This window comes from Lolium perenne, chromosome 5 (assembly GCF_019359855.2).
Source record: "Lolium perenne isolate Kyuss_39 chromosome 5, Kyuss_2.0, whole genome shotgun sequence".
Taxonomy (NCBI): Eukaryota; Viridiplantae; Streptophyta; class Magnoliopsida; order Poales; family Poaceae; genus Lolium; species Lolium perenne.
In genome coordinates, this window is record NC_067248.2 from 7,375,472 (window position 1) to 7,388,420 (window position 12,949).

The window sequence follows — 12,949 nt, forward strand, 5'->3', positions numbered from 1 at the left end:
CTTGTCAACACCTTCTGCTCCTCGTTGGGATCGACATTCTTACTTATCGAAAATACTACGATACACCCCCTATACTTGTGGGTCATCAATAGTCATTGATTTAATAAAAGTTTTTGTTGGTTATCATTTTTGGAAAAAGGAAATTAATTTTCTTCTTTGTTTGAAAATTTGGGATGTTACAAACCCTTCCCCCTTAAACAAATCTCGTCCCGAGATTTTAAGAAAAGTTAGGTTCCTAAGAGAGATTGGGCAATTGGATTAACAGGAAAACATACTTGGCATGGCCTGAGGTGCTTCCTGTGCTTCTGTTGCATTCATGTGGTAGAGGCGGCCGTTGCGGTTGTTCGGGTTCCTTCTAGCTGCAAAACGGCGTTGTTGCTGGGCAGGTGCAGCGGTATTGGGGGCAGTCTTTGCTAACCTTTTGGGGCACTCATTGGAGTAGTGACCCACAATTCCACATTCGTAACAAGTTATGGTTGACTTGTCTTTTGGGGTGACTGGGACAGCGTTGCTTCCAGTCCTCGGGGCAGTATTGGGGTTGTTATTGTTACCATTGGGGTGGTTGTTGTTGGTGTTGTGGTTGCTGCTATTGTTGTTGCTGCTGTTGTGGCCTCCGGGCTTCGGGGGTCCTCCATTATTGTTGGAGTAGTTTGGGCGGAATGTCTGAGCAGGGGGCTTGTTGTATCTTGGGGCAAATCCTCCAGTTGAATTGTTGCGGTGTTTCTGTGTATGGCTGGGTCCATTCTGGTTCATCATCCGGCGTTTGCGGTTCTCGTTGGCTTGATGTAGCTTCCCTTCCATCTGTATGGCTGAGTCTACGAGGGCTTCCAGGTCAGCGAACGGAATGTTCACTAACACAGTTTGCATCTCGTCATGCAGTCCGTTCAGAAATCTCTCCTTCCTTTTCTCATTGGTGTCGGTCTCATCCGGGGCGTACCTTGACAGAGTGAGGAATCTGTCACGGTATTCCACCACCGACATCCTTCATTGCTTGAGTTCACGGAACTCGTCTCTCATCTTCTTGATCAGTCCTTGGGGCACATGGTATTTACTGAACTTGAACTTGAAATCTTTCCAAGTCATCATTTGTCCGGCATTCATTGCACGGGCACTTGTCCACCAGGCTCTGGCAGGTCCTGACAGGTAGTGGCTGGCGAACAGTACTTTTTCTGTGGCTTCTACTCCCGCAACTTCTAGGTTGTTCTCCATTGTCTAGAGCCAGTCATCAGCATCTAGAGGCTCTTCTGTCTTGCTAAACATTGGAGGGTTTGTGTTCTGGAAATTTTTTCAGTTTGGATCCAGGGTGATCATGGTTTCCGTGGCCTTGATTGTTCTGATCTATCTGCTGCAGTGCGGCAATATTGGCTTGTCGTTCAGCTCTCTCGGCTTCGCGGTCTTCCATCATCATCTGGATCATCTGCATCATTGCGTCTTGGTTGGTGCTGCGGGTTGGTGGGGCCATCTAAATATTGAGGTTGATCATGAGATAAGAGGGAAATTTCTATGGTTTGTTTGGGTTAAAGTTCAAAAAGTTTCAAAACTTGAGTAGTGTTGAGGGGGTACAACCAACAACACTTTTTCATTCATACCAAACATCACACATTACAAATCTAACACACCGTTGGTTTGAAGAACCATTCATTCGCTCTACGATACCTCACACCTACTCAGGTGATTAGTGATACTACTCTTCATGGTGGGTTCTTCATCTTCATGGGTAATGTGCTTAGCGAAAGGCGCGGGTGTTGTGTAACTCCTTGCGGGTCTTGTGCAGCAGGAAGTCCAGGCATGCAACATAGTAGTTCATCTCCGGGTGCAGTGGCATGGTTATTGGTCTTCCCATGGGATCATGTCTTGGGTAGTAGAAAAAGCGAGTGTTCTTGATCTTGTTTACATTCTGTCCGCACAGACGGGCAATTGCTTCCTGCATGGCTTTGGCTATTCCATCCTTCCAAGAGTTCCCTGTTACAGAAAACCATATGGTTTCCCATATTGGGGCTCCTAGCTTTCCTCTTAGATCTGCAGTAACTTCCCACCGAGGTTGTCTTCCCGAGGGATTGTTGAGTGGCACTCCAAAGAACTCGGGATACGGGCGTCCTAGATATTCAACTAGTTTCTTCAAATCCTTCTCGAACATCAGGTCTCCTCCGTGGCCAAGCTGATAGGACTCACATTTGTACTCTATCTATGAACAATGAGGATGAGTAAGTTAGAGAAGTGACCAAGTGTGCCAAATTTTATGTAGAAAGAAAGGTAGAGTATGGATTTCTCTTTTGAAAAGATCTCAAGGATAAGAGTGAGAATAAGTTTTCATAAATATGCACTTAATTTGTGTTGAAACTAAGTTTTTCAGACGTCCATTCTAACTAGGGTCTCCTAAGGTCAAACAATGGCTCTGATACCAACTTGTCAACACCCGGATTTTTAAGTCCAGATGCCTATTATGCCATACATCGCAATCCCAGGAAGATTGTTGTTGCGAGACATAACAGTTGATATCATAAGTCACCATTCATTACAAACCATTGTCGTCTTACAAATATAGATCACATGATCCCATATTACACAAATAGTTGATCTAATGATCAACGAACACATTACATAGCGGAAGCATAGTAGTAGTGGACTATCTAATCCACAGGCCAATGCTTGACGTCAGAAGAACTCCTAGTTGTTGTAGACGTCCTACTGGCCGTCATCTTCGTACTGCTGCTCTTCTTCATAGTCTGGCCATTTGAATAGCCAGGGACACAGCCGTGAGTACTTTTAAAGTACTCGCAAACTAATACTAGTGTAAGTACCATCAATTTTATTAAGGGGTTGCTAAGCTCTAGGTTTATTTGCATAAAGCCAATTTTAGTTCATAAACATTTAGTAAAAGACTCATCATTTGCTAACTAACTCAAGTGGGAACATTAGTGTCATTCCCACAACTCAGTTGCGATTCAAGTCAAGTTCACCATTTAATTCATCATTCCTTTTTAAGAAAGCATCTGACAACAAAACAGTATGGCCTTTCCAATCGTCTGTAACCGTGGACACGGCTATTCGAATAGGTTTACACTCTGCAGAGGTTGCACACTTGTGCCACAACATTTGATTACATCCGTCAGGGATAACCCTGAATAATCGTAACTCAGTACGCGGATCATCAACCATAACCTTTCACTTACATACCCTAGTATAGGCACCTCTCCCCATGAGCTTGGCCTCCCAGTGAAGACAAACCGTCAGCCTGGGAACTTCACAGGGCTTGGGCCGGACATTCACCTCATTTCACGTCATTTCACATCATTTCACTTTCAACGGAGGCAGCCTCGGCATAACCCCTATGACGCTTGTTTTGAGGGAACCCATACTAAGACACATAAACTTCCAGTTAAGCCCTACCCATAATCAGGTATTGTGGGGGTACTTGTAAATTGGAATGGTATCGCATCCAAACCCAACCATCAGTTTTTATCAAATTCATCATGTCATTCAAGTCACATTCACCTTCAAAATCTTTCAAAGTCATTTCATTTCACATGTTCCCATCTAGAGTAGTCAATTTTATTGGTTAGCACTAGCAACTAGTCATGAGGGGTGCTAACTATCTTGTAGCTCTCTTAGGCTAAATTTGATACTCTTGTAGTACTCTATATTTAGACCAAAGTTAACTATAAAAGTAGCTTTAATAATCAAAGTAAAAGCTTGTAAGAATAAAACTTGGGATGGGATCATGAAGCATAAAGTAATAGGTGAGTGTGCCTTGCTCTGGTAGAGCTTTGCACTTTGCAAGAATATTAGCTTGCCTTGGTTGGTGTACTGATCAAAGTGATTTTCTTCTCCTTGAAAGTAGACCTCCCCTCCTCCTCCTGGTACTCCTCTGTACTAGCGTCTAAAAACGGATACGATGTACACAATCACCAAGCAAATCTTAAGAGCTAGACTAAGCACACAATTGGTTCACACAAGCTATTCTAGCATCACAACATTATTAACATGTTGGTTGACTTTGTTTTCTTTTAAAGAAAAATAATTTCCTCTCATTACAAATATTAATTAGGGTTTCTATGTAATTCTTTGGAGAAATAATTTCCTCTCACTGAATCTTGTTAAGATTTAATCTCCTCAAATAATAATATATGACCTAGGTTTACCAAGGTCAACTCTTCCTAACCATCATTTGGGAAAATGATTTAAATGAGGTGCTACACCTCATGAACTTTAATACAACCATAGTATTGATTTAATGTCACCAAATAATTCAATATGAGATTATATATATCCTGGTCACTACCTCATGTTGAGTTACTTGAGACAAGATTTAAATGAGAGAATACCTCTCATATGATTTAATAAATATTTTTGGATAATTTAAATGGACTAGAAATAGCCATAGAGCCATTATTTAATCTAGACCATGATCATATGAAGTAACTATTTCATATTTTTACATATTCAGATAGATAATATGAATTGTGATTTTTGAGAGTTGGAATCAACTCAAAAGCATTTTTGGTTGATTTTTAATAAATGTTTGAAGATTGAAAAGGCCCTGCCTTGTTATTTTCACCACACTAATTCTACAATGAATCTAGGGTTGAGACCAGTGTAGTTATTTAGATAATTTCATCAGTTTTCCAGAAATATAAAATTCATCAAATTTGGTTTCAGTAGATATTTTTCTATTTACATTTGAAGTGGGCAGCAGTATTCAAATTTGAAATAAACGAATTAACCCGGATTTGAGTTGTTGGGCTTGGCGGGAAATGAGAATGGGCCAGAGGGAAACGCTAACGGGCCGGCCCAGTTGAGCATCCGGGCGCCGTGGTGGCCTGACTTAACAGGCACTGCATGTTATTGAGGTTTTTAAAACCCGAAGCGGTACGTGGCTTAGGGCCATTGGATTAGAAACGAATCGAACGGGTGAGGGACATCCTCATCATCGCCACAGTTCATCGGAGCTCTAACCCTAGCGCGGCTCCAGAGGGGGGTCGGCGGCGTACCTAGGCTGCGGCGGAGCTCGGGGATGACGGCGATCGACGTAGAGGAGGAGAGGAAGTAGCTGGTAGCAGTGGCGTCGCCTAGGGTGCACTGCAACTGCACCTCCTCCTTGCTCGACTCCGGCGGGGATCCGGCTCCAAATTCCGGCGAGGGAGAGGCGATTGTGGAAGAGGGAGTGGCTAGGAACGATCAGTGGTGAGAGGAGAGGGTGGTTCTGTGCCGAAAACGAAGGGAGGAGGGCGGCTTATATAGCCTCCTTGAGCATCTGCGGGAGGTCACGGTGACGAACGGCGAGGTCGTGCTACTGGCGACCAACGGCATGGGCGAGGGCATGGCAATGTTCAGGAAGGCGCAGCGAGCGTCACGATGCTCTCGGAACAGCAGGAGGTGGTCAAGCACAGGGGTGCTGGTCACGCGTCCGTGGATACTGTGGCGGTCGTCGTCGTTGTCCACGGCGGTGACAGGACGTGGGCGAGCTAGTGGGGGTGTCTGGCAGTGTCCTGGTGCTGAGGCGAAGCTGCGAACGGGCGCTGATGGCGAGGCGCGGTCGGAGCTGACGGGTCGACGCGGCGCTCTGGCACGCCCTAGCGTCGCAACCATGCGCGCCCTGGCGTCCCTAGGGGTTATGGGCGCGTCCGTTGCTGGCTCGTGCAGGCCTCGTCTCGGTCAAGGGGGTGGACGAGCAGACGCAGGAGAGTGAGGGGGACCTCCCAGACATGGTGCTGCGAGCTGGTGACGTGTGGGGAGAGAGATGGCCGGGGTGAGCATGGTGGTCACGGCATGGCCATGCCATGGTCATGGAGGTCAAGTGGGAGGGGTGCAGAGGCTGGCACTAATGCCAAGGGAGGTGCTAGGGGTCCAGGGAAGCAGAGGGGTGCCAGGGTTGGACTTAGTCCACCTATTTTTCTAGCATGGGCTCAATTCTACTCCCTGCCTACAAGGTGCTCGACCAAATGGCCGAAAGAAATTTATTTTTGAATTTTGCAAAAAAAATTGGTGGAGTTGATTCATATAATATTTGATGCACAATGGTGGTGGTGGGGTGCAAAATTGAATTGGTTTGCAAAATTTCAAATTGTGTATGATCTTGTTTTTGTTTCAATGTTGCACTACTAGGAAAAAGCCTAGCCGTAAGAAGTGTGTCAGTGGCGCACCACAAAAGTAGTGCGAGTGGCGCACCAAAAAATGGTGCTCCACTACTAGAAAAATAGCAGTGGCGCACTAGTATAGTGATGGGCCACTACTACTTTGTAAACTGATTATAAACAGGTTCTCAGATTAACAGTGGTGCACCGCATATACGTGCGCTATTGCTATTTTAAATAGCAATGGCGCACGTATATGGGGTGCGCCACTGCGTTCAACTGGTAATAGCGCATTATATCTTGGTGCGCCACCACGCCGCACGTCTAGCCCACCACGTGCCACCACACGCTAGCACCGGCCACCGCGCACGTGTCCCCACCACCAGACCGCACGCACCCACCAGGCCACAACCACACCGCACACCGCACGCACCCACCCACCGCACACCGCACGCTCTCTCCCTCAATCCCCTCTCAGTCTCTCACCCTCCGGCCACCCCAGATCTCGCCTCCAATCTCCCCCGCCGCCGCCGGATCCCACGTCGCCGCCTCGCCGAGATCCCGGCTGCTCATCGCGTGCGCGTGCTCGCGCCCGGCGCCGGCGTCCGTCGACGCGGAGCCCTGCCTCGACGACGCGCTCGGCCACTCCTTCTGCTACGCCAACTCCGCCGCCAACCCCGCCGCCGCAGCATACTCCTCCTCCTCCTTCCGCCACGGCATCTCGGGCGCCGCCCTCTCCGCCAACTCCTCCGTGCCCATCCCGCTCTACCTCTCCTCCTCCATCGCCGACGCCACCGGTGGCCCCATGCCGCCGCCGCCCAACTACTCCTCCAGGCCACACCATTTCTCTTCTCCCCATTTCTCTTCCACATCGCACTAGGGTTTCTTATCCCCTTTCTCTTCCACGTCGCGCCGCCGGCACATCTGTGGACACTGGGCAACACGACGAGGAGCACAGCGGCCGGGCAGCATGGCGAGGAGCACGGCGGTCAGGCAGATGGCGCAGGCAGCGACGCTGTCAGACTAGATTGCTTTTTCGTTTTTTTACAGGGTGTTTTTTGTAAATATTGTTGTAATTTTTTGACTACTCTGTAATAATTAATATAATTACTCTGTAATAATAATTAATATAATTACTGTAATGTTATTACATGATGACCTGGTCTGCATATGTTGTTTTCCAGTCCGTCAATTCGCCACAATAGATCCCATACAATAGGCCCCATGTGGCCTTTTTTTATTCGCTCACTAGCAATGGCGCACCGAATAGATGCATAGTGGCGCACCCTGTAGATTTAATAGTGGCGCACCTTGTAGGTGTATTAGTGCGCCACTGCTATCTAGCTTAGTAGTGGCGTACCTCTAGTGCGCTACTACTAATTGTTAGCAGTGGCGTGATAGTATTGGCGCACCACTAGTGCGCCACTGATGGCAAAAACTGGTGCACCACTAATAAGCTGTTTTCTAGTAGTGTTGCCACTTGGCTTGATCATAATTTTGAATCTAGCAAGAATTTGCAGGGGTGGTTTTGAGCAAAGTTGTTCACCTTGATGTGGTCTTGGATGAGGTGCAAAGAGTTGAGGTGGTTTAGTTTAAAATTCTTTTAATACAGAGGCTCAAAGTAGGTGTCATGTTAAAAAGGGCAGATTTGACCATTATCTCATGTGAGCATAATTTGATTTCAAATTTGATTTGATTTGAGTTTCTTTGATTCAAAAAGTGTTATTAAGTGTTTAGTAACATTATACAACCAATGGCACAAGCTACATTGGCCTAGGTCAAAGTTTTGCAAAATGGCCATAAGCACATGTATGATGAATTGCATTTTTCTTATTTTCTTATTTTCTTTTTCTTTGCTTCACTTAGGCATGGTTTAGTGTTTATTTAGGGTTAGATTGAGTTTGGTAAAGGTTTCAAACCATTTGGGTAAGGTATGAGGGCATAGGTCAAGATTTGTCATTATGACTATGTGCCACATATACCTCTATGTATATTTTTATTTTCTTTTTGTTTCACCTTGGATTTAGTTGGTAAGTGATAAGTTAGGTTTGTTGATGTTTTTCAAACCATCTAAACAAGATAGAACATGGCATAGTTTATTATTTGCAAGAATAGCCATAGGCTTACCTAGGCCTTTTCTTTTTAATTTAATTTCTTTTTATTTTGTTTTATCTTGGATGGTGAAAAGAAAAGTAAGATTTAGGGTTTTAGGAACATTTGATAAGCATACCAACAATCATCATGGCAATAACACAAGTATTAGGTATGAGCACTATGCGTAGTCATTGATTTAATAAAAGTTTTTGTTGGTTCTCATTTTTGGAAAAAGGAAATTAATTTTCTTCTTTGTTTGAAAATTTGGGATGTTACATGGCGGCTGCCCCCTCTCTCCCTCCTCGAATCCACCCACCAAACGGCTCCATCTTGGTGATTCACTCTGGGATCTTGCTCCCCACCCTTCTCCAAGGTATTCCCCTTCAATCCCCATCTATTTTATCCGAAAATGTGAAGAAATTTCTCAACCTAGTTCATCAATAGTTCTAGAAACCAATTTTGTAGCATGGCCATAGCAAATGTGTGACTATTGTTTAGTTTTTATGTGGCCTAGATTTTGAAGTCAAATGCTCACATATTAGCTCTTGGGAAACCCTAGTTCATCAAGATATCTAGAAATTTATATCCATTTTTAATCTTGTAGGATGTGAACAGCATTTGTGTTAATATTGTTTGGGTCTTGTGTGCTAGATTTTGTAGTGACATGGTCACATATTATTTTATATCTTGTCACATTTTCTCACATATTAGCTCTTATATTGTACCTATTGCTCACATATGTGTAGGATGTCGCTTCTCGAACCTCATTACGATACTAGACATCGTGCGTACTTAATGTCGGAGAAGAAGCAGGTAATAGAAATAAACCTAGTGGTACATATTGTTTTCCAATGCTATATGCATATGTAATAACGAGGCTTCTATTTGTGTAGGTCTTTGGACCCCTCCGACTTAGGTGTCATGAGGCCTCGTCCTTACAGAAGATGCCATACGATGAGCGATACACGGAGTACATCGAGCCGCTAGGTCTCCTTCCATTCATCTATATGGTGACCCGGCGGACACCGAGCATGAACCCTTCCGCCATCACTGCTCTTGTTGATCGCTGGAGACCGGAGATGCATAGTTTTCACTTCCGAACTGGTGAGATGACCGTGACTTTGCAGGACATGTCGATGATACTTGCACTCCCCATTGAGGGGAAGCCACTATGTATCGACACATCTTGTGAAGACTGACGGGGCAAGATGTTTGACCTTATTGGCAAGGTTCCTGATGATATTATAAACAAAGAGGGGTGAGAAATTAAGGGTCTCCGCCGGGGCTACTTTCACTTGGATCTCATAGAACTTCAAGACATGCCCGGAGGGAGCCAGCCGTGATGTGATTAAGCTATACGCACGTGTGTATGTGTGGTATGTTATCACCATAACTCTATTTCCTGACTGCAGTGGGAATACCGCTCAGTGGCACTGGTTGAAGGTGTTAACCAAAATGGAGACTAAATGGAGTTGTGGTTCGGCGGCATTGGCCTTCTTGTACCGCCAGGTAATCACTTGTATCAACCCTAACCCATTTGTACATTACATCTCCATTTTGGGACATGACTAATATTTGTTCCCTTTTTGTGTAGTTGGATGAAGCTTGTTGCAGGATTGGTAAGGATGCTTCCATTGGTGGTCTGTTGCTTCTTCTATCCATTTGGAGCTGGGAGCGCTTCCCTGTCGGAAGGCCTCGTGTTCTCGATTACAAGAATTACGATGATCACGGCAACCAGTTGCGGCGACCCACTTGGGCTTATCATTGGGACATTGTCTCCGAGTTCAGTGGCGACCCAGTAGCGGCCTATCAGACCTACACCAACGAGTTTGATAACCTAACACCGGAGCAGGTGAATATTTTCATCCCATAACTTGAATGCACGGTGTTTTTTTTTACTTTCTTTTGACATCATTGTGGTACGATGTAGGTGGAATGGGAACCATATGGTCCTCGAGCGGAGTTTGGTAACGCTTCAACATTCACACTTAACCCGGCTTGCATGGCGGAAGCTTCTCTTTGGTATATGCATTGTCCTTGGTATGCATGTGGGCCGTTGAGCATCATATGCCACAACGGGTTATGAGACAATTTGGATTACTTTAGCCTTGCCCGCCTGAATGGAAGGACACGAGTACAGTACTTCACGGGTGAGACCTCCTTTGTAGCTCTTTTTGTAAATTGATGTATTTTCTATTCGCATCATTGACATGTGTTTCTTTCGCAGCATTGACAGGAGGAGGAGCAAGAAGACGGATTGGCACAAGATTCATAGGAAGTATGTGAAGAAATTCGTCATGCGAGTGGAGGAACAGAAGAAAGCAAAAGGAATCCAATATGAAGAACATAGCGAGGATGCTTTCAACCAGTACATCCATTGGTTTCTTGACAACACTCGTGTCCAGATCCTTCCGGGCGCTTATGGGCATGAGATTTTGGAAGAGCCGTTGATATTCGACGATATTGCTACCCTCACAAGCTTGTTAGGGAAGGGCGCCAAACCTCTTTTGCTCCAATGCTGAACTTTGTGGTAACATATCTTAGTTTATGTTTGTCCTTTATGGAACTGTTTTGGCTTTCTCTTCGATGAGTTCATTTGTTTGCATCACAACGTACGGAGATCCAGAAGCAAGCAGTTGAGCATGAGACCGCTTTGGAGTCGTTTCCACACGGTGAGAAGGGCGAGAGTTCATTTCGAGAATTTGTGAAGGTTCGTCCATAGAATGATACTCTAGTTGCTCTTTGCATCTTTAATGTCCACATGTTGACCATTTGCTGCTTTTTCAGCGCCAAGGCCAGAAGTTACGTCGGTTGTCGATCCTACTTGGTTGCCGTGATCCTGAGATTATGACGATGTCCCAATGAAGGTCCGCCTCGCCCTCCGACCAAGATGATGCGAACAACTCCAACTCTAGTGCTCGTGACGAGGAGGTTTCCGATGAGGTATTACATCGCCACTCTAACCATGTGTTCCTACTTGCTTTAGTTGTCCATTCATTGCTTGTTCTATTTGAAGGCCGAAGGTGAACATGAGGTGGATGAGGATGATGAGGAAGTGCCATTGGGCAAGTATGTGAAGAATAAATGGTTCGCATACAAGTTGAAGCCTAGAAAGGAACGACAAGATAGGTACACACCGGACGCATATGCAAAGGCTCTGGCCGCAAGGAAGGCGAGGAAGAAAGCCATCATCGAGTCTGATGAAGAAGAGCACATGGAGCCGAGTCAGAAGATTCCCTCTAGGAGGGGAGGCAAGACCAAGCGTGCAAGGAATTAGATATGCTAGTTTTATTTGTAAGAACTTCTTGTTGGAAGGAACTATTATTTTGCTTATATTTTGGAATGTTGGAACTTGTTGGAAGGAACTATCTAGCAGTTTTCGGAATGTTTGTCCAAGTTTATATTTTGCCTATATTGCTATTTTTTGCTGATGTGTAACCTGTTTGTGCTCTTGACAAAAAGCAAGGAAGTATATCATTCCCTTTACTCAATTTTTCTTGTGCCGCGCCGTGGCCGAAGGCATGGCAGCCCATAGTGTAACGCTGCCCACGGAGGCGCGGCAAGCCTGCAACACCGTGGGCTGTGGCGCAACAACACTCTCTGTTAATTGTCCCTGCTAACAGAGCCGTGCCAGGCTAGGCACGCACAGCTGCAACACCGGGCGGCGTGGCGCGGCAGAGCTGCAGCGCCGGACGCTGGGGCGCGACACGCCTTTGTGCAACGCCTTGGGCTGCGCCTTATAGCGAAAAAATGGATACACATACGGATTTGATCCTTGTAGGTATCCTATCATACTATTCGGATTAACACCGCCACGTCGTCTTCTAAGACCAAGTTGGTTCCTTCTTGGCTGGCTACGAGCTTGTTGGCTACTTCTTGGTTGGCTAGTGCTTGCTTGTTGGCTACTTTGAGGTTGGCTAGTGCTTGCTTGTTGGCTACTTCTTGGTTAGCTAGTGCTAACTTGTTGGCTACTTCTTGGTTGGCTAGTGCTAGCTTGGTGGCTACTTCTTGGTTGGCTAGTGCTAGCTTGGTGGCTACTTCTTGGTTGGCTAGTGTTAGCTTCATTTCCCTTAGCTCTCTTTCTTTGTTCACATTTCTGTGCATTGTGTCCTTCACCATTGCACGTGCCACAACGAGCTCTCTCATGTGGCTCTTGGAATTGGTCCGCTCCCCATTCTCGTGCACCACCACGGCCCCAACCATCCATGTCGCTCCTAAAACACTTAGTTATGCGTCTTCCTCTTTTAACCACTTTCCAATCCGGATCGGGCCATAGTTGAACTCCATGATACTACGGCCACTGCGACTGGTCAAGGTATGGGTGGAATCTAGGTTCCCATGTCTTCTTGATGGTCTCCATAGAGAACTCAGAATCTCTGACGGTGAGCGGGTGGTTGTAGTCGACATGTCACGTACGAGCAGCCGTGAGCAAATGGGAGCACGCGAGATGAAGCAACAATGGTGTTCCACATGTGCAATCACAAATCTTAAGTGAGACCTTGAATGCTCGGCCACCGTGTTGGATGATGACCCACAAGTATAGGGGGTGTATCATAGTATCTTCGACAAGTAAGAATGTCGATCCCAACGAGGAGCAGAAGGTGTTGACAAGCAGTTTTGATGAAGGATTCACTGTAAATGCTCACAGACAAGTATTCAGGGGGTTTTGATGTAACAAATGAATAAAGTACGAGTAAGTAAAGTGCGAGAGTAACAATTGCAGCGAGTGGCCCAATCCTTTTTAGCACAAAGGACAAGCCGGTTTGTTTACTTATAATGAC

At 45.7% G+C, this 12,949-nt stretch overlaps 1 pseudogene; it reads left to right on the forward strand.

Moving 5' to 3' along the window:
• Positions 1-8,963: 8,963 nt before the first annotated feature.
• Positions 8,964-11,445, forward strand: LOC127303290 (uncharacterized; annotated as a pseudogene).
• Positions 11,446-12,949: the final 1,504 nt, after the last annotated feature.